Below are 19,373 nucleotides of genomic sequence, written 5' to 3'. Positions count from 1 at the left end.
ATCTGTTTTCTTTTTATGATTTATCTTTTTATTGCTTTTTCAGCATTAGAACAAACAGTGCATTACAGATGTACAAACAACATTCAAAATTAAACGATCAAATAATAACAAGTTAAAAAGAAAAGGACATGCACATTTATCTTGGCAGTCTGTAACACAGGCTGTCATGCAACCTTTAAACCATATCATGTCACATCTTACGTTCATCCACTCAGTATAAACACATCAATGCACACAGAGCAAGGATAGGACACAGAGATATCAACTGACATGTTAATCATCTTTACCGATCATCTCCAGATAGAGGGCCACATTTGTTTTCTAAGTAAACACACAAGTTTTTAAGGTACTGATATAAGTCAGTTCAAATGTCATTTTGTGATCCAATAGTGTCAATAGAAAATTCAATTTTTTACAAAATGATAAAAACTCAATGTCAAGCTTCTAATAAGGATGCTGGTTTAAATAGAGCAGGTCACCACACCCTCCATGGTGTTCAAACAACGAATGTCTTCTGTGGAGCTCACTGCAGCCTTCTGAGAGAGGGCTGTGCAGTGTGAATTTAAAGATTACACCATCCAAAAATAACAGCAAATGAAACTTTTCTCACCAGTGTCATCACAGTCCGTTCTCATTAGGTTGTCAAATACCAACACTTTTACACGCCCCTCGGTGTGTGATCCAGACACTGAAGGCACCATTTTGACATCTTTGTGGGCCACACCGGTCTTTCAGCTAACTCCAGTATAATCCCATTTGTGTCAATATTTCATGCTCAAAGCAACAGACATATTATAAAGAGTGAGAAAGTCTGTCTAGGGCAGGTGGGAGCAGTGTGGATGGGTCAAATTGACACAGACCTGCAGCCAGGAGACCACTGTTGGTGTCACGTTTGAGCCCAAAAGTCAGTGCTGTTGTAACATGGAGTCAGTGCTTTTTTAACTTAGGTCTGTCCGTGATGTACTGATGTCGTGACATATTCACAACATTTCGTACTTACTCTAACCCAAAACAGGATGTTCTGCTTACCTTGAATAATGGTCAAAGTGTTTTTGTAGTAGAACACTATAATGTTACAGTGAAACTGACCTTTGACCTTTTGGATATAAACTGTGATCACTTCATCATTTTATTTCATTTAACATTTCTGTGAAATATGTCATAATAAGCATATGAATTCTTGAGTTATGACCAAAAATATATTTTATGAGGTCACAGTGGCCTTGACCTTTGAGCTTGAACTACAAAATGCAAATTAGTTCATCTTGAGTCCAAGGGGACGTGTTTGCCAAATTTGAGGAAATTCCATTAAGACCCTCTTGAGATAACGTGTTTATGACAATGAGATGAACGTAAGGTCACTGTGACTTTGACCTTTGACCACCAAAATCTATTCAGTTTATCATTGAGTCCAGGTGGACGTTTGCTCCAAATATGAAGATGTTCCCTCAAGGTGTTCTTGATATATAGCGTTCACAAGAATGGGACAGACAGCTGACTGGTTGGACAACACAAAAAACATAATGTCTCTGGCCATGGCTGTCGCTGCGTTAGCATATGGAAAGATAGTGCCCACTGCCCACCTTCCAGTCCCCACTGGTTAGTTTACATTATCCTTGTCTGCTCTGCACTGTGCACCAGCTGGGTTGGACAGGAGCTTGCTAGCAATGCCACTTGCTCGCGGTCACCACTGGTAATGGCAGTCTTCCCCCAGGAAGCTCCAGTGAGTAAGCAACTTTAATTAAAGCCACAAAACCCCTTCAGCCTTGTAAACTATGTTGGCACCACTAGCCGTGCTAAAACTGCTGACGGTACTCTCAGAACTAACATAGTTAACGCTGCTAGAGGGCAACCTGTGGAAAAGTGAAGGGTGGGCACTCATCTTTCAGTCAAACTATACCCTGGTATACCATAATACAGTTATACCGCCAAAACCTTATCCATGGTCTTGATGTGCTCAACTTCTTATATAAAGACAATGGATGAAAACACACTTTAATTTGAATTTTCTTTTGCAGATGTTCTGTAAAAGCAGTTATAATTTGCACTACAAGTGAATGGAAACCTGCATGGCTTATGTGTTAAGATCACTCCACTGATGAAGCACTGCGCTGTATTTTTGTGGGAAAATGCTGTGGTCTTACCAGAACATTGGAGAATATATTGGTACCAAACATGATTTAGACCACCACCCTGTTCCTCTTGACCAGTCGCACTCTGTACACGACATCCAACAGTTTTTCCATAACACTACAAGGTCCGACCCACTGACTCAGTTTGGGGGAAAGGCCCTTCTTCCTTTCGGGGATGTGGACCCACATCTGCGCTCCAGAGGCAAAGTCCTCCCCTCTGCAGCGAGACCCATAGGCCTGTGTCTGTTGGGACCCTGCATCTGAGAGGGCCTGCCTGGACAGTTTGTGCACCTCCCGGAGCCATTTTGGAGATCTGGGGGTGTAGTGGTGTGGTCTGGGTCTTCTTAATGCCCAGCCACTGACACACCTCACCGAACTCTCCAGCCTCAAAGTTCCGCTGTGTTATTCTTCAGGCACACTGAAATGACAGAACATCTCTTTGACCAGGTGCTCAGCGGTGGTGGTAGCACTCTGATCAGGGGCCGCATAAGCCTCAGGCCACTTGGTGAAGTAGTCCATTGCCACGAGGACATAGCGGCTCTCCTGGTCAGTCATAGGGAAAGGGCCCAGGATGTCTACACCCATAGGCTCGATGGGGGCCCCCATCTGTTACTGCTGCAAGGGAGCATGTGAGTGCTGGGTCAGTCCCTTCTGGGCAATGCAGGATTCACACTGGTGCACGTAGAGCTCAACATCTTGGTGACACCCAGGCCAGTAGAAGCAGTACCAGTGTTGGTGAGGGGTCTTGGTGACTCAAAAGTGGCCTGCCCCCACTGAGCCATCGACAAGATGGAGCACTCTGGGGCGCAGCTGGCGAGGTGCCAGGAGTTGGAGGATGTCACGGTTGCCTCTGAGGGCCTGCCAGCAGCAATGAAGGGGGCCATCATGGCTGGTGAGGCTGGACCACTGGGAGTAGAGGGCCTTAGTTTCAGCATCCAGGGGTGATACTGTTGGCCATGCTGGTTGTTGCCTGTCTTTACCCAGTCCTCAATAGGGGAGGACAGGATCTTGGCTCTGGTCATGCTGGAGCCGTATTGGATCGATGGTCTTGAAGCTGTGATCATGGGCTGTGGGTGATGCGTGGGGACCACCACTGCTACTGTCTGGAGGAGTGTTGTTATTGTCTGCTGCAGGGTCTCGCAAAGCTGCTACCACCAGGGCTGTGGCAATCTGTTCCTCCACGTACTGGCAGTACCGGCATTCCTCTTCTTCATAGGCACATCGAGACGGTGCGTCTGCATTGGCGTGAAGTCGGCCGACTCAGTGGCAGATCTCAAAGTCGTAGTCCTGTAGTGTCTCCAGCTACAGGGCCAGCTGCTCTTCAGGTTCTTTAAAGTTGAGGTGCCAGGCGAGGAATGCATGATCAGTCCGCAGCAAAAACCTCTGCCCGTAGAGGTCTGGTCGAAAGTGGCGGAGACCCAGGACGACAGCCAGCGGCTCTCAATGGCTGATGCAGTAGTTCCTCTCTGATCAACTGAGGGAGTGGCTGAAGTAGGCAATAACCTGCTCACCTTGTTCTCCATCCTGGGACAGCACTGTGCTGAGGTCCACATTGCCCGCCTCAGTGTCCACAATGAAAGGTCGCTGGAGGTCTGGGTAGGCCAGCCCATGGTCCTCAATGAGAGCTGACCAGACCTGCATGAAAGAGTGGGCACAATCTTCCCCACAGCGAAATGCCTGTCGTTTTTGTGTCAGCCAGTGTAGTGGGCTGTCGATGGTGTTGAGGTCCTTGATGAACCTCCGATTATAGGAGGATAGGCCCAAGAACCTCCGCAGTTCTCCAACATCACAAAGGACCAGCCAGTCCCTCACTGCAGCCACCTTTGCTGGGTTGGTGGACACTCCTGCTGCACTGACAACATGACCCAAGAAGGACATCTCTCACTGGAACATGTGACACTTTTTGGGATGAAGGCACAGGCCTGACGGCTGGCCTGGAAGAATTCCCTCAGATTGGCTAGTGGACTGTACTGTAAAGTCTGCAGCATGGGCAAGGAGGTCATCCAAGTAAACAAGGCAGCGGCTCCGGGGAATGTCAGCCAAGACCCTCTCCATGAGGTGCTCGAACATGGCCAGCGCATTGCATAATGCCTCTTGCTGTCACTGCATTAGCATACGGAAAGATAGTGCTCACTGCCCACCCTCTGGTACTTACTTACTTACTCCTCTTCATCCCCTATGGGACATAAGGCTTCAATGAGCTCTCTCCATTGTATAGTTCTATGGCAGGTGGTTTTGGGCCTCCCAGGTCTTTTTTCGCCTGGTGGTGTCCATCTTAAGGCAACTTTTGTGATCCGATCCTGCTCCATTCTCAACACCACCCTCTGGTGAGTTTACATTATCCTGGCTGCTCTGCACTGTGCACTAGCTGGGTTGACCAGGAGCTAGCTAGCAATGTTGCTCATTCGCAGTTTCCACTGGTAATGCCAGTCTCCACAGGGGATGCTCCACTGAGTATGCGACTTCAATTAGAGCCACAAAAACACCCTTCAGCATTGTAAACTATGGTGGCACCACTAGCTATGTTAAAACTGCTAATGGTGCTAACAGAGTTAACTGAAGAAACTGAAGGGAGGGCACTCTTTTATACTTTAGTCAAACTCAACAGAAACAAAATAAAACTCACGAAAACTCACGTGGAGCGAGACATGGAGTCAGTGCTTTTTTAACTTACGTCTGACCGTGATGTACTAATGTCGTGACATATTCACAACATTTCGTACTTACTCTAACCCAAAACAGGATGTTCTGCTTACCTTGAATAATGGTCAAAGTGTTTTTGTAGTAGAACACGATGATGTTACAGTGAAGCTGACCTTTGACCTTTTGGATATAAACTGTGATTACTTCCTCATTTCATTTCATTTAACATTTCTGTGAAATATGTCATAATAAGCATATGAATTCTTGAATCTCGTTTAATCTGGGCAGACAGTCTCAAAACGTACAAGAGGGGCCTCCGCAATGCCAGAGCAAACTATTACTCAGCATTAATAGAAGAAAACAAAAATAACCCCAGGTTTCTTTTCAGCACTGTAGCCAGGCTGACTGAGAGTCAAAGCTCTATTGAGCCTTGTATTCCTTTAGCCCTTAGCAGTAATGATTTTATGAGCTTTTTTAATGACAAAATTCTAACTATTAGAGGCAAAATTCATGACCTCCTGTCCTCAGATAGTACCTATCTAACCTCAAACACAGCTGTAAGACCTAATATATATTTAGATTGCTTCTCCCTGATTTCTCTTCAAGAATTGACCGCAGTGATTTCTTCATCTAAATCATCAACGTGCCTCTTAGACCCCATCCCAACTAGGCTACTTAAGGAGGTCTTACCTTTAGTTAACACTCATATATTAGATATGATCAATATATCCTTATTAACAGGCTATGTACCACAGTCTTTTAAGGTAGCTGTAATTAAACCTCTCCTAAAAAAACCCACCCTGGATCCAGAGGTGTTAGCCAACTATAGACCAACATCTAATCTTCCCTTTCTTTCAAAGATCCTTGAGAAAGTAGTCGCAGACCAGCTGTGTGATTTTCTCCATGATAATAATTTATTTGAGGAATTTCAGTCAGGATTTAGAGTGCATCATAGCACTGAGACAGCACTAGTTAAAATTACAAATGACCTTCTGATTGCTTCAGACAAAGGACTCATCTCTGTACTTGTTTTATTAGATCTTAGTGCAGCGTTTGACACAATTGACCATCAAATTCTGCTACAGAGACTGGAACACTTAATTGGCCTAAAAGGTTCTGCACTAAGCTGGTTTAAATCTTATTTATCTGATCGTTTTCAGTTTGTTCACGTTCATAATGAGTCATCCTTACGTACTAAAGTTTGTTTTGGAGTTCCGCAAGGTTCTGTGCTCAGACCAATCCTATTTACTCTATATATGCTTCCTTTAGGTAACATCATTAGAAATCACTCGGTAAATTTCCATTGTTATGCGGATGATACACAGTTGTATTTATCTATGAAGCCAGAAGAAAGTAATCAATTAACTAAACTTCATAATTGCCTTAAAGACATAAAAACCTGGATGAGCACCAATTTCCTGATGTTAAATTCAGACAAAACTGAAGTTATTGTTCTTGGCCCGAAACAACTCGGAGACTCTTTATCTGATGACATAGTTTCTCTAGATGGCATTGCTCTGGTCTCTAGCACTACCGTAAGAAACCTCAGAATAACATTTGATCAAGATTTGTCTTTTAATTCTCATTTAAAACAAACCTCACAGACTGCATTTTTTCATCTGCGTAATATTGCGAAAATTAGGCCTATCCTGACCCGAAAAGATGCATAAAAATTGGTCCACGCTTTTGTTACCTCAAGGCTGGATTACTGTAACTCTCTATTATCAGGTAGCTCTAGTAAGTCCTTAAAAACTCTCCAGCTAATTCAGAATGCAGCAGCACGTGTACTAACAGGAACTAATAAACGAGATCATATTTCTCCTGTTTTAGCTTCTCTGCACTGGCTCCCTGTAAAATCCAGAACTGAATTTAAAATCCTACTGTTAACTTATAAAGCTCTAAATGGTCAGGCTCCGTCATATCTTAGAGAGCTCATAGTGCCATATTATCCCACCAGAACTCTGCGCTCGGAGAATGCAGGGTTACTCGTGGTCCCTAAAGTCTCCAAAAGTAGATCAGGAACCAGAGCCTTCAGCTATCAGGCTCCTCTTCTGCGGAATCATCTTCCTGTTGCGGTCATTCTGGATGTCACTAACTCGGCTTCTTCTCCGGAGCCTTTGTGCTCCACTGTCTCTCAGGTTAACTCGTATTGCAGCGGTGCCTGGATAGTGTGACATGTGTGGTTGTGCTGCTGCCGTGGTCCTGCCAGATGCCTCCTGCTGCTGCTGTTATCATTAGTCATACTTCTACTGTTATTATACACATATGATTATTGTCACACATGTATACTATCAGATATTAATATATTATTATTAATTAAAATACTATTACTTTCATTAATGTTGTTGTAAGCTACTGTCATTACCGTCTGTCCTGCATCTCTCTCTCTCTCTCTCTCTCTCTCTCTCTCTCTCTGTCTCATTGTGTCATATGGTTTACTGTTAATTTATTATGTTGATCTGTTCTGTACGACATCTGTTGCTCGTCTGTCCGTCCTGGAAGAGGGATCCCTCCTCAGTTGCTCTTCCTGAGGTTTCTACCATTTTTTTTCCCCGTTAAAGGGTTTTTTTTTGGGGAGTTTTTCCTTATCCGCTGTGAGGGTCCAAAGGACAGAGGGATGTCGTATGCTGTAAAGCCCTGTGAGGCAAATTGTGATTTGTGATATTGGGCTTTATAAATAAAATTGATTGATTGATTGATTGATTGATTGATTGAGTTATGACCAAAAACATGTTTTCTGATGTCACAGTGGCCTTGACCTTTGAGCTTGAACTACAAAATGCAAATCAGTTCATCTTGAGTCCAAGGGGACGTGTTTGACAAATTTAAGGAAATTCCCTCAAGTCATTTCATGAGATATAACATTCACGAGAATCACGGGGTCACAGTGACCTTGACCTTTGACACTAAAATATTTCATCATTGAATCCAGGTGTATGTTTTGCCAAATTTGAGGAAATTCCATTAAGGCCCTCTTAAGATAACGTGTTTATGACAATGAGATGAACGTAAGGTCACTGTGACTTTGACCTTTGACCATCAAAATCTATTCAGTTTATCATTGAGTCCAGGTGGACGTTTGTTCCAAATATGAAGATGTTCCCTCAAGGTGTTCTTGATATATAGCGTTCACAAGAATGGAACAGACAGCTGACTGGTTGGACAACACAAAAAACATAATGTCTCTGGCCATGGCTGCATACGGAAAGATAGTGCCCACTGCCCACCTTCCAGTCTCCACTGGTTAGTTTACATTATCCTTGTCTGCTCTGCACTGTGCACCAGCTGGGTTGGACAGAAGCTTGCTAGCAATGCCGCTTGCTTGCGGTCACCACTGGTAATGGCAGTCTTCCCCCAGGAAGCTCCAGTGAGTAAGCAACTTTAATTAAAGCCACAAAACCCCTTCAGCATTGTAAACTATGGTGGCACCACTAGCCGTGCTAAAACTGCTGACGGTGCTATCAGAGCTAACATAGTTAACGCTGCTAGAGGGCAACCTGGGGGAAACAGAAGGCTGGGCACTCTTATATCTTTCAGTCAAACTATACCCTGGTATACCATAATACAGTCATACCGCCAAAACCTTATCCATTGTCTTGATGTGCTCAACTTCTTCTATTCATATAAAGACAATGGATGAAAACACACATTCATTTGAATTTTCTTTTGCAGATGTTCTGTAAAAGCAGTTATAGTTTGCACTACAAGTGAATGGAAACCTGCATGGCTTACGTGTTAAGATCACTCCACTGATGAAGCACTGCGCTGTATTTTTGTGGGAAAATGCTGTGGTCTTATCAGAACATTGGAGAATATATTGGTACCAAACATGATTTAGAAGAAAAACAGGCCAAATAGTATTGTTACAGAGCTGGTGTCTTTTATAGTGTTGTGTGTATGTTTTTGGAAATCTTGACCATGGTATGAATCAGATGACGAGATAAGTGGTGAGAACTGTGAAACCATAAATTGGATTTAAAAATGCAAAACACAACTTATATAGTATAGGCCAAGGTCACAGTGTATAAACTGTAAGTATTTATTGGTAAAACAGTTGTCCTTTTAGTACGTGTAACATATTAATTCATAACAAGGTTATTTGCTACACAGATCTATAATAAGCTGCATTTATGAGGCAAAGACCTGTTAAATCCAGTCATGTAAAATATGCAAATACATGAATTTAAAAAAGGTGTTCAGTTTAAGCTGTAGTTTAAGTTTTTCATACCTCAGGGTTAATGTTTTGTTGACATTATATTCATCATAGCAGTAAAATCACAGTCACAAAACATTTTAAATCTTAAGTACGTAGAAACTAGATCAAAGCCATTCTCAGTACTTTTTTGTTATACAAGCCAAAGAAAGCATACTTTTTCAGTTCAAGAAAAAACTTTTCATCCCTGAGGCCATAAATGAGAGGACTGAGACATCGTGGAACGAGACTAAACATTATGTAGTTAAAGTACCTGACACTGATGAATAAGCTGAAATTAATCTGAAGTACAGCAGCTTCTATGAATGGACACCACAGCTGGATGAGACAGAGCAGCAGCTGGAAAGCATGAAGAATTACTGTTCTGAGCCCTTTCCGTGTTGACTTTTTATTCTCTCCTGATGCAGTTTTGGCCACTTTCATTATTTTAACATAGGAGAATACAATAGGAATACACATAATCAAGAAGTAAATCTGATGTACAGCTGACCTAATATGATCCTGCCATCTGAACAACATGAATATCTCTATAGAGCATACACTGTGTTGTTCATAAAAGCTTAGAGAAGCTGATGCAAAGAAGTTGGAGAAGACAACAATACAGGGTACAGAGCTGAGGCCGTGAATGATGAGGATACAGTTTATAGCACTGCGTGTGGAGCACAACTCTGCATGGCGCAGGGGCATGCATATGGCCACATAGCGCTCCAGGGTCATTGCTGTCAGAGTAACTGGTGTGAGCATCATATACATAAATACCAGAACAGTGATGATGATGCATAACCAAACATGCATGGTAATTTGAAAAAAGGTCAAGATAAGAAGGACATCAGACATTAATAATACAAAGCTATCAGACAGTAGTGTGACAGCATATAAGATGTAACGTGTAGTTGTGTAGAAGAACTCCTTTTTAAAAAAGGTCACAATGAGCAAAAGGTTGATGCAAAGAAAAATCATCACTAGGAGCTGCACAATAATGACCCGGTAACTGTACTGCAGCTGTAAAGACTCACCACCAATCGATGAGTTGTTATAGGTCATATCTGTTTTCTTTTTATGATTTATCTTTTTATTGCTTTTTCAGCATTAGAACAAACAGTGCATTACAGATGTACAAACAACATTCAAAATTAAAAGATCAAATAATAACAAGTTAAAAAGAAAAGGACATGCACATTTATCTTGGCAGTCTGTAACACAGGCTGTCATGCAACCTTTAAACCATATCATGTCACATCTTACGTTCATCCACTCAGTATAAACACATCAATGCACACAGAGCAAGGATAGGACACAGAGATATCAACTGACATGTTAATCATCTTTACCGATCATCTCCAGATAGAGGGCCACATTTGTTTTCTAAGTAAACACACAAGTTTTTAAGGTACTGATATAAGTCAGTTCAAATGTCATTTTGTGATCCAATAGTGTCAATAGAAAATTCAATTTTTTACAAAATGATAAAAACTCAATGTCAAGCTTCTAATAAGGATGCTGGTTTAAATAGAGCAGGTCACCACACCCTCCATGGTGTTCAAACAACGAATGTCTTCTGTGGAGCTCACTGCAGCCTTCTGAGAGAGGGCTGTGCAGTGTGAATTTAAAGATTACACCATCCAAAAATAACAGCAAATGAAACTTTTCTCACCAGTGTCATCACAGTCCGTTCTCATTAGGTTGTCAAATACCAACACTTTTACACGCCCCTCGGTGTGTGATCCAGACACTGAAGGCACCATTTTGACATCTTTGTGGGCCACACCGGTCTTTCAGCTAACTCCAGTATAATCCCATTTGTGTCAATATTTCATGCTCAAAGCAACAGACATATTATAAAGAGTGAGAAAGTCTGTCTAGGGCAGGTGGGGGCAGTGTGGATGGGTCAAATTGACACAGACCTGCAGCCAGGAGACCACTGTTGGTGTCACGTTTGAGCCCAAAAGTCAGTGCTGTTGTAACATGGAGTCAGTGCTTTTTTAACTTAGGTCTGTCCGTGATGTACTGATGTCGTGACATATTCACAACATTTCGTACTTACTCTAACCCAAAACAGGATGTTCTGCTTACCTTGAATAATGGTCAAAGTGTTTTTGTAGTAGAACACTATAATGTTACAGTGAAACTGACCTTTGACCTTTTGGATATAAACTGTGATCACTTCATCATTTTATTTCATTTAACATTTCTGTGAAATATGTCATAATAAGCATATGAATTCTTGAGTTATGACCAAAAATATGTTTTATGAGGTCACAGTGGCCTTGACCTTTGAGCTTGAACTACAAAATGCAAATTAGTTCATCTTGAGTCCAAGGGGACGTGTTTGCCAAATTTGAGGAAATTCCATTAAGACCCTCTTGAGATAACGTGTTTATGACAATGAGATGAACGTAAGGTCACTGTGACTTTGACCTTTGACCACCAAAATCTATTCAGTTTATCATTGAGTCCAGGTGGACGTTTGCTCCAAATATGAAGATGTTCCCTCAAGGTGTTCTTGATATATAGCGTTCACAAGAATGGGACAGACAGCTGACTGGTTGGACAACACAAAAAACATAATGTCTCTGGCCATGGCTGTCGCTGCGTTAGCATATGGAAAGATAGTGCCCACTGCCCACCTTCCAGTCCCCACTGGTTAGTTTACATTATCCTTGCCTGCTCTGCACTGTGCACCAGCTGGGTTGGACAGGAGCTTGCTAGCAATGCCACTTGCTCGCGGTCACCACTGATAATGGCAGTCTTCCCCCAGGAAGCTCCAGTGAGTAAGCAACTTTAATTAAAGCCACAAAACCCCTTCAGCCTTGTAAACTATGTTGGCACCACTAGCCGTGCTAAAACTGCTGACGGTACTCTCAGAACTAACATAGTTAACGCTGCTAGAGGGCAACCTGTGGAAAAGTGAAGGGTGGGCACTCATCTTTCAGTCAAACTATACCCTGGTATACCATAATACAGTTATACCGCCAAAACCTTATCCATGGTCTTGATGTGCTCAACTTCTTATATAAAGACAATGGATGAAAACACACTTTAATTTGAATTTTCTTTTGCAGATGTTCTGTAAAAGCAGTTATAATTTGCACTACAAGTGAATGGAAACCTGCATGGCTTATGTGTTAAGATCACTCCACTGATGAAGCACTGCGCTGTATTTTTGTGGGAAAATGCTGTGGTCTTACCAGAACATTGGAGAATATATTGGTACCAAACATGATTTAGACCACCACCCTGTTCCTCTTGACCAGTCGCACTCTGTACACGACATCCAACAGTTTTTCCATAACACTACAAGGTCCGACCCACTGACTCAGTTTGGGGGAAAGGCCCTTCTTCCTTTCGGGGATGTGGACCCACATCTGCGCTCCAGAGGCAAAGTCCTCCCCTCTGCAGCGAGACCCATAGGCCTGTGTCTGTTGGGACCCTGCATCTGAGAGGGCCTGCCTGGACAGTTTGTGCACCTCCCGGAGCCATTTTGGAGATCTGGGGGTGTAGTGGTGTGGTCTGGGTCTTCTTAATGCCCAGCCACTGACACACCTCACCGAACTCTCCAGCCTCAAAGTTCCGCTGTGTTATTCTTCAGGCACACTGAAATGACAGAACATCTCTTTGACCAGGTGCTCAGCGGTGGTGGTAGCACTCTGATCAGGGGCCGCATAAGCCTCAGGCCACTTGGTGAAGTAGTCCATTGCCACGAGGACATAGCGGCTCTCCTGGTCAGTCATAGGGAAAGGGCCCAGGATGTCTACACCCATAGGCTCGATGGGGGCCCCCATCTGTTACTGCTGCAAGGGAGCATGTGAGTGCTGGGTCAGTCCCTTCTGGGCAATGCAGGATTCACACTGGTGCACGTAGAGCTCAACATCTTGGTGACACCCAGGCCAGTAGAAGCAGTACCAGTGTTGGTGAGGGGTCTTGGTGACTCAAAAGTGGCCTGCCCCCACTGAGCCATCGACAAGATGGAGCACTCTGGGGCGCAGCTGGCGAGGTGCCAGGAGTTGGAGGATGTCACGGTTGCCTCTGAGGGCCTGCCAGCAGCAATGAAGGGGGCCATCATGGCTGGTGAGGCTGGACCACTGGGAGTAGAGGGCCTTAGTTTCAGCATCCAGGGGTGATACTGTTGGCCATGCTGGTTGTTGCCTGTCTTTACCCAGTCCTCAATAGGGGAGGACAGGATCTTGGCTCTGGTCATGCTGGAGCCGTATTGGATCGATGGTCTTGAAGCTGTGATCATGGGCTGTGGGTGATGCGTGGGGACCACCACTGCTACTGTCTGGAGGAGTGTTGTTATTGTCTGCTGCAGGGTCTCGCAAAGCTGCTACCACCAGGGCTGTGGCAATCTGTTCCTCCACGTACTGGCAGTACCGGCATTCCTCTTCTTCATAGGCACATCGAGACGGTGCGTCTGCATTGGCGTGAAGTCGGCCGACTCAGTGGCAGATCTCAAAGTCGTAGTCCTGTAGTGTCTCCAGCTACAGGGCCAGCTGCTCTTCAGGTTCTTTAAAGTTGAGGTGCCAGGCGAGGAATGCATGATCAGTCCGCAGCAAAAACCTCTGCCCGTAGAGGTCTGGTCGAAAGTGGCGGAGACCCAGGACGACAGCCAGCGGCTCTCAATGGCTGATGCAGTAGTTCCTCTCTGATCAACTGAGGGAGTGGCTGAAGTAGGCAATAACCTGCTCACCTTGTTCTCCATCCTGGGACAGCACTGTGCTGAGGTCCACATTGCCCGCCTCAGTGTCCACAATGAAAGGTCGCTGGAGGTCTGGGTAGGCCAGCCCATGGTCCTCAATGAGAGCTGACCAGACCTGCATGAAAGAGTGGGCACAATCTTCCCCACAGCGAAATGCCTGTCGTTTTTGTGTCAGCCAGTGTAGTGGGCTGTCGATGGTGTTGAGGTCCTTGATGAACCTCCGATTATAGGAGGATAGGCCCAAGAACCTCCGCAGTTCTCCAACATCACAAAGGACCAGCCAGTCCCTCACTGCAGCCACCTTTGCTGGGTTGGTGGACACTCCTGCTGCACTGACAACATGACCCAAGAAGGACATCTCTCACTGGAACATGTGACACTTTTTGGGATGAAGGCACAGGCCTGACGGCTGGCCTGGAAGAATTCCCTCAGATTGGCTAGTGGACTGTACTGTAAAGTCTGCAGCATGGGCAAGGAGGTCATCCAAGTAAACAAGGCAGCGGCTCCGGGGAATGTCAGCCAAGACCCTCTCCATGAGGTGCTCGAACATGGCCAGCGCATTGCATAATGCCTCTTGCTGTCACTGCATTAGCATACGGAAAGATAGTGCTCACTGCCCACCCTCTGGTACTTACTTACTTACTCCTCTTCATCCCCTATGGGACATAAGGCTTCAATGAGCTCTCTCCATTGTATAGTTCTATGGCAGGTGGTTTTGGGCCTCCCAGGTCTTTTTTCGCCTGGTGGTGTCCATCTTAAGGCAACTTTTGTGATCCGATCCTGCTCCATTCTCAACACCACCCTCTGGTGAGTTTACATTATCCTGGCTGCTCTGCACTGTGCACTAGCTGGGTTGACCAGGAGCTAGCTAGCAATGTTGCTCATTCGCAGTTTCCACTGGTAATGCCAGTCTCCACAGGGGATGCTCCACTGAGTATGCGACTTCAATTAGAGCCACAAAAACACCCTTCAGCATTGTAAACTATGGTGGCACCACTAGCTATGTTAAAACTGCTAATGGTGCTAACAGAGTTAACTGAAGAAACTGAAGGGAGGGCACTCTTTTATACTTTAGTCAAACTCAACAGAAACAAAATAAAACTCACGAAAACTCACGTGGAGCGAGACATGGAGTCAGTGCTTTTTTAACTTACGTCTGACCGTGATGTACTAATGTCGTGACATATTCACAACATTTCGTACTTACTCTAACCCAAAACAGGATGTTCTGCTTACCTTGAATAATGGTCAAAGTGTTTTTGTAGTAGAACACGATGATGTTACAGTGAAGCTGACCTTTGACCTTTTGGATATAAACTGTGATTACTTCCTCATTTCATTACATTTAACATTTCTGTGAAATATGTCATAATAAGCATATGAATTCTTGAATCTCGTTTAATCTGGGCAGACAGTCTCAAAATGTACAAGAGGGGCCTCCGCAATGCCAGAGCAAACTATTACTCAGCATTAATAGAAGAAAACAAAAATAACCCCAGGTTTCTTTTCAGCACTGTAGCCAGGCTGACTGAGAGTCAAAGCTCTATTGAGCCTTGTATTCCTTTAGCCCTTAGCAGTAATGATTTTATGAGCTTTTTTAATGACAAAATTCTAACTATTAGAGGCAAAATTCATGACCTCCTGTCCTCAGATAGTACCTATCTAACCTCAAACACAGCTGTAAGACCTAATATATATTTAGATTGCTTCTCCCTGATTTCTCTTCAAGAATTGACCGCAGTGATTTCTTCATCTAAATCATCAACGTGCCTCTTAGACCCCATCCCAACTAGGCTACTTAAGGAGGTCTTACCTTTAGTTAACACTCATATATTAGATATGATCAATATATCCTTATTAACAGGCTATGTACCACAGTCTTTTAAGGTAGCTGTAATTAAACCTCTCCTAAAAAAACCCACCCTGGATCCAGAGGTGTTAGCCAACTATAGACCAACATCTAATCTTCCCTTTCTTTCAAAGATCCTTGAGAAAGTAGTCGCAGACCAGCTGTGTGATTTTCTCCATGATAATAATTTATTTGAGGAATTTCAGTCAGGATTTAGAGTGCATCATAGCACTGAGACAGCACTAGTTAAAATTACAAATGACCTTCTGATTGCTTCAGACAAAGGACTCATCTCTGTACTTGTTTTATTAGATCTTAGTGCAGCGTTTGACACAATTGACCATCAAATTCTGCTACAGAGACTGGAACACTTAATTGGCCTAAAAGGTTCTGCACTAAGCTGGTTTAAATCTTATTTATCTGATCGTTTTCAGTTTGTTCACGTTCATAATGAGTCATCCTTACGTACTAAAGTTTGTTTTGGAGTTCCGCAAGGTTCTGTGCTCAGACCAATCCTATTTACTCTATATATGCTTCCTTTAGGTAACATCATTAGAAATCACTCGGTAAATTTCCATTGTTATGCGGATGATACACAGTTGTATTTATCTATGAAGCCAGAAGAAAGTAATCAATTAACTAAACTTCATAATTGACTTAAAGAGATAAAAACCTGGATGAGCACCAATTTCCTGATGTTAAATTCAGACAAAACTGAAGTTATTGTTCTTGGCCCGAAACAACTCGGAGACTCTTTATCTGATGACATAGTTTCTCTAGATGGCATTGCTCTGGTCTCTAGCACTACCGTAAGAAACCTCAGAATAACATTTGATCAAGATTTGTCTTTTAATTCTCATTTAAAACAAACCTCACAGACTGCATTTTTTCATCTGCGTAATATTGCGAAAATTAGGCCTATCCTGACCCGAAAAGATGCATAAAAATTGGTCCACGCTTTTGTTACCTCAAGGCTGGATTACTGTAACTCTCTATTATCAGGTAGCTCTAGTAAGTCCTTAAAAACTCTCCAGCTAATTCAGAATGCAGCAGCATGTGTACTAACAGGAACTAATAAACGAGATCATATTTCTCCTGTTTTAGCTTCTCTGCACTGGCTCCCTGTAAAATCCAGAACTGAATTTAAAATCCTACTGTTAACTTATAAAGCTCTAAATGGTCAGGCTCCGTTATATCTTAGAGAGCTCATAGTGCCATATTATCCCACCAGAACTCTGCGCTCGGAGAATGCAGGGTTACTCGTGGTCCCTAAAGTCTCCAAAAGTAGATCAGGAACCAGAGCCTTCAGCTATCAGGCTCCTCTTCTGCGGAATCATCTTCCTGTTGCGGTCCGGGAGGCAGACACCGTCTCCACATTTAAGACTAGACTTAAGACTTTCCTCTTTGATAAAGCTTATAGTTAGGGCTGGCTCAGGCTTGCCTTGTACCAGCCCCTAGTTAGGCTGACTTAGGCCTAGTCTGCCGGAGGACCCTCCTATAATACACCAGGCACCTTTGCTCCCTCTCTCTCTCTCTCTCTCTCTCTCTCTCTCTCTCTCTCTCTCTCTCTTGTGTCCTATTACTGCATCTTGCTAACTCGGCCATTCTGGATGTCACTAACTCGGCTTCTTCTCCGGAGCCTTTGTGCTCCACTGTCTCTCAGGTTAACTCGTATTGCAGCGGTGCCTGGATAGTGTGACATGTGTGGTTGTGCTGCTGCCGTGGTCCTGCCAGATGCCTCCTGCTGCTGCTGTTATCATTAGTCATACTTCTACTGTTATTATACACATATGATTATTGTCACACATGTATACTATCAGATATTAATATATGATTATTAATTAAAATACTATTACTTTCATTAATGTTGTTGTAAGCTACTGTCATTACCGTCTGTCCTGCATCTCTCTCTCTCTCTCTCTCTCTCTGTCTCTGTCTCTCTCTCTCTGTCTGTCTCATTGTGTCATATGGTTTACTGTTAATTTATTATGTTGATCTGTTCTGTATGACATCTATTGCTCGTCTGTCCGTCCTGGAAGAGGGATCCCTCCTCAGTTGCTCTTCCTGAGGTTTCTACCATTTTTTTTCCCCGTTAAAGGGTTTTTTGGGAGTTTTTCCTTATCCGCTGTGAGGGTCCAAAGGACAGAGGGATGTCGTATGCTGTAAAGCCCTGTGAGGCAAATTGTGATTTGTGATATTGGGCTTTATAAATAAAATTGATTGATTGATTGATTGATTGAGTTATGACCAAAAACATGTTTTCTGATGTCACAGTGGCCTTGACCTTTGAGCTTGAACTACAAAATGCAAATCAGTTCATCTTGAGTCCAAGGGGACGTGTTTGACAAATTTAAGGAAATTCCCTCAAGTCATTTCATGAGATATAACATTCACGAGAATCACGGGGTCACAGTGACCTTGACCTTTGACACTAAAATATTTCATCATTGAATCCAAGTGTATGTTTTGCCAAATTTGAGGAAATTCCATTAAGGCCCTCTTGAGATAACGTGTTTATGACAATGAGATGAACGTAAGGTCACTGTGACTTTGACCTTTGACCATCAAAATCTATTCAGTTTATCATTGAGTCCAGGTGGACGTTTGTTCCAAATATGAAGATGTTCCCTCAAGGTGTTCTTGATATATAGCGTTCACAAGAATGGAACAGACAGCTGACTGGTTGGACAACACAAAAAACATAATGTCTCTGGCCATGGCTGCATACGGAAAGATAGTGCCCACTGCCCACCTTCCAGTCTCCACTGGTTAGTTTACATTATCCTTGTCTGCTCTGCACTGTGCACCAGCTGGGTTGGACAGAAGCTTGCTAGCAATGCCGCTTGCTTGCGGTCACCACTGGTAATGGCAGTCTTCCCCCAGGAAGCTCCAGTGAGTAAGCAACTTTAATTAAAGCCACAAAACCCCTTCAGCATTGTAAACTATGGTGGCACCACTAGCCGTGCTAAAACTGCTGACGGTGCTATCAGAGCTAACATAGTTAACGCTGCTAGAGGGCAACCTGGGGGAAACAGAAGGCTGGGCACTCTTATATCTTTCAGTCAAACTATACCCTGGTATACCATAATACAGTCATACCGCCAAAACCTTATCCATTGTCTTGATGTGCTCAACTTCTTCTATTCATATAAAGACAATGGATGAAAACACACATTCATTTGAATTTTCTTTTGCAGATGTTCTGTAAAAGCAGTTATAGTTTGCACTACAAGTGAATGGAAACCTGCATGGCTTACGTGTTAAGATCACTCCACTGATGAAGCACTGCGCTGTATTTTTGTGGGAAAATGCTGTGGTCTTATCAGAACATTGGAGAATATATTGGTACCAAACATGATTTAGAAGAAAAACAGGCCAAATAGTATTGTTACAGAGCTGGTGTCTTTTATAGTGTTGTGTGTATGTTTTTGGAAATCTTGACCATGGTATGAATCAGATGACGAGATAAGTGGTGAGAACTGTGAAACCATAAATTGGATTTAAAAATGCAAAACACAACTTATATAGTATAGGCCAAGGTCACAGTGTATAAACTGTAAGTATTTATTGGTAAAACAGTTGTCCTTTTAGTACGTGTAACATATTAATTCATAACAAGGTTATTTGCTACACAGATCTATAATAAGCTGCATTTATGAGGCAAAGACCTGTTAAATCCAGTCATGTAAAATATGCAAATACATGAATTTAAAAAAGGTGTTCAGTTTAAGCTGTAGTTTAAGTTTTTCATACCTCAGGGTTAATGGTTTGTTGACATTATATTCATCATAGCAGTAAAATCACAGTCACAAAACATTTTAAATCTTAAGTACGTAGAAA

General features: G+C 43.2%; 1 pseudogene; it reads right to left on the bottom strand.

Annotated features, from left to right (window-relative positions):
- Nucleotides 1–9,090: 9,090 nt before the first annotated feature.
- Nucleotides 9,091–10,032, bottom strand: LOC144462675 (odorant receptor 131-2 pseudogene; annotated as a pseudogene).
- Nucleotides 10,033–19,373: the final 9,341 nt, after the last annotated feature.

Source organism: Epinephelus lanceolatus, chromosome 4, assembly GCF_041903045.1.
Source record: "Epinephelus lanceolatus isolate andai-2023 chromosome 4, ASM4190304v1, whole genome shotgun sequence".
NCBI lineage: Eukaryota > Metazoa > Chordata > Actinopteri > Perciformes > Serranidae > Epinephelus > Epinephelus lanceolatus.
Note: the sequence above shows the minus strand (reverse complement) of the source record. Positions and strands in the feature narration are given on the sequence as shown.